Source organism: Belonocnema kinseyi, chromosome 2 (genome assembly GCF_010883055.1).
Source record: "Belonocnema kinseyi isolate 2016_QV_RU_SX_M_011 chromosome 2, B_treatae_v1, whole genome shotgun sequence".
NCBI lineage: Eukaryota > Metazoa > Arthropoda > Insecta > Hymenoptera > Cynipidae > Belonocnema > Belonocnema kinseyi.
In genome coordinates this window covers 146815500-146819601 of record NC_046658.1, presented here as the reverse complement: position 1 = coordinate 146819601, position 4102 = coordinate 146815500, and positions in this window count along the sequence as shown.

The following is a 4102-nucleotide window of genomic DNA, read 5'->3' as shown; positions in this document are numbered from 1 at the left end:
AATCTATAAATATATAAATACATTGCTGAATTAAAAACGTTGATTCTTTTTATTTCCGAGAAGAATTAGAAATCCTTGAATTTCCGTTCCCTACCTTTCTTTTCGATTCTTGTTCATGTATGCCTGCAAAAAAATAAAAAGATAAAAAGATTTAAATAATATGCGAGAAAAAAGGAAGAAAAGAGATTTTTTGGTTACAGGGAGATATTATAATATTGGTTTGGTTTTTAAAGTTGTAATAACAGAATTGACCTAAAAAATTGTCATTTTCATTCTTAAATTTTTAAATTTTTAAATGATATTAAACGAAAAAAAACAACTCTTTCTGAAATAATATAAATTAATAAAAAATCTCTAATTAAGAATAATAATGATTCAATTGATGAAAATAATTTCATAATAAATAGGAGTCAGGATAATCAAAATATCGTCGAGGTGTTCCTCTTAATCCTAAAAAATGTGAAAAAGTTCTTAAAATCCTGGAAAAGTCATTGAATTATTTTAATGCACACTTCAAAATGAATTTATATTATCTTAATTCATGCGAAATCATTTTTTTTCTAGTCTGATCTAAAAGCTTGATCTTTTTGAAATCTTTTCGAACCCTTCTGAAATCTTTGAAATACTTGTGAAGTCCTATGAAATATTAAAAAAATTTTAAAAAGCTTAAAAATATATGTGACATCTTTTGAATCGTTTTAACTACGAATTTACCTCTTCCATTTCTGGTGCAATTTTACTTTCTATTTGAGTGAAAAACCTTTCTTGACTGAAAATTCAACTACTTGTTTCAAAGTTGCGGAACTTTGTTAAATTTTCTTTTCTCCCGAAAGTTAAATTGAGGGGAGAGAAATAGAAGTAGGGGAATGGAAGCGAAGCTATGATGGAGGTAGGAGAAGTAGGGGATGAAGTGAACTGGGATTAAATAGAAGTAGACGAAAAGATCGAGTAGGGGAGGTGAGAAAGGAAGTTACGAATATTAGGAAAAGCTGGAGGATTGTATGGGACGAAATATAGTAGGGTTAGATAATGATGGGATGGGATGAGATTATATAGGATGAAATATAATGGGCTGGGATCGGATGGGATTGGATAGGATAAGATGGAATTGCATTAGATGGGATGGGATCTGATAATATGGAACAGGATGGAATGGTATATAATTAAATAGGACGGGATGGGATATGATAGGATGGGATATGATATGATGGGAATGGAATATGATTAGATGGGACAATATGGGATGGGATGGCTTGTAATTGGGCGGGATAGGATGATATTATATGAGATTGGGTGGGATATAATGGGATAGGATATAAACGGATGGGATTTTATGGGATATGATTGGATTGGATATTATGGGATGCAAATTATGGGATAGGATAGGTTGAGATTAAATAAGATTGAATGAGATACGATGAGATTATAGCGGATTGGCTGAGAGATGACGGGATGGGTTCAGATAGGATGGGATATGGTGAGATGGAATAGGATATGATGGGATAGGATAGGATATGATAGAACGTGAAAGACGGGATGGTATATGATGAGATGGAATAGGGTGGGATGAGATATGATGGGTCGAAATATGATAAGATTTAAATTATGGGATGGGGCAAAATGGGATAGGATAGAACGGGTTGAGATTAGATGGGACAGGATGTGATAATATAGAAAGGATATAATATAAAGGGATATAAACGGAAGAGATGGGATCGGATGAGATCGGATGGAATATGATTGGATTGGTTAGGATATGGTAGGATGTAAATGAAGGGATCGGACAAGGTGGGATAGGATGGGTTTAAATTGAATGAGATTGGATGGTATAAAATACGCTGTGATGGAAGGGATATGAACTGATAGGATGGGATTTGATAGGGTTTGATGGGATGGTATATAATAGGATATAATATAATGGGCGAAATAAAATGTAATGGGATATCATAGGATGGAATATGATAGGATATAACAAGATGGAGGGGAATGGATTGAGTGAGATTGGATGGGATAGGATAAGATAAGATGAGGTGGGGTGAAATATGGTGGATATGAATCGATAGGAATGAATTGGATGGGATCGGATGTTTTTGAATAATATCTGATGGGATTGGATAGGATATAATAGAAGGAATAGAATCGAAAATGATTAAATGGAAATTATGGGATGGGACAAGATAGAACCGGATAAGATGGAATAGTATATAATGGAGCGGCACAGGATAGGACAAGAATGATGGCTTGGGACGGGATGAGATTAAATGAAATTAGATATGATGGGATGGAATAAGATTTGATGGCTTATGATAGGGTGGGATAAAATGAATTATGATAGGATGGGATAGAATGGGATATGATATGATGGCATATGATGGGATGGGATCGGCCGGGATTGAATGGAATATGATGGGATGCGATCGAATGGGATATGATAGGATGGGATGGTAGGTAATGAAATGGGACGGGATGGAATATGATGGGACAGGATGGAAGGGATATGAAGGGATGGGATCGGATGCGATTTAATGGGATATGAGGGGATGGAAATGATGAGATAGGACAAGATGGGGCAGAATTGAGATTGAATGAGATTGGATGAGATGGAAGAGTATAGGATTGAATAGAATGGTACGATAAAATAGAGTTGGATAGAATGAGATATTATATAAAAGGCTGATGAAAAGAGGGAGGGACATGAAACAGAGATTTATGATCAATTTAGTACAATAAATAAACTTTTTTATTGGAATAAAAATATAAAAGTCAAAAATTTCAAATATTATATTAAATATGCTAAAAAAACCTTTTTTTATAGGCGCGTGTCGCCTTTTTTGATTAATTCTATTGTGTGAAGATTCATCTAAATATCTATTTGGTATTAAAAATTCAACTATAACCTTATAATTAATTTTATAATATAAAATGTTATTTTTTGTTAGAAATTGATCTTGTTTAGTTGAAAATTTAGGTACTCTCTTGAAAACTTGTCTTTTTGTAGGAATTTAATCATTATAGAACATTCATAATGTGGAGGAAAAAATTAACAGTTTTGAAGACATTTTTTTCTTATTTTTCTTAAAACTCTTTGTTGAATTTTTTTTCGTTTTTGACATAAAAATCCGTTTTGGTTCAAAAGTAAACTATTTTCTTTCAACACAGTCGTTTTTTTAAATTCAACTGATTTTGATTTAAATAAAAATATTTTCAGGTTAAAATATCAAATGTTACATTTTTCGTTAAAAATATCCACTATTTTGTTGAAAACCGGTCTATTTTATTTGAAAATTCATGCATTGGGGTTGAATTCAACTTATTTTTATTTGAAAATTTTTGATTGAGAACACATATTTTGAATGAATGAAAGTTACAGTTTAGAAAATTCAAAAGACCAAGAAACCAGTAAAAAGGACAGATTAGATCATTTAAAATGACTGATTTTATCTGTGTAAATTACAGATTAGACCTTTAATAATGACTGGTTAACTCAGTGAAAGTTGCAATTCAGATTATTCACAATTACTTTTGCTTTTATTATTGAAAGTAACTGGTTAGATCATTTAAAAAGACTGATTTTCACAATAAGAATTACAGTTTATATTATTTCAAATGAAGGGCTCTGTAAGCGAAAATAACTGATAAGCTCATGAAAAATGATTGACTTTATCAGTAAAAATTCTAGTTTAGATAATTACGAAATGACTGATTTCGTCAGTAAAAGTTACTGATTAGATCATTTAAAATGACTCACCTCATCAGTGAGTCAAATTGACTAATTCAAGTTGAGAGTGAACAAAGTAGATATATAATCAACCTGCAATACTTTAAAGCGACTGGATTGGTCAGCTTTATAATAACATTTGCGAGAGAGAAATAATAATAAGAATAATAATAATTATAATTATATCGTGGGAGGCCGGTTCAGTCGAGTCCAGTCGAGTCCAGCTGAATGTAGCCTGGTTCGTTTATACTTAATATAGTTTATCCAGTCAGTCAGTCAGCCAGCCAGCCAGTCAGTCTCTTCTCTTCTTTTCTTCGCTTCTTGCGATGATAACGTAGCGGAATCTCGAAGGAATCCCTGTTCCGAGGATAAAAGGATAAAAGG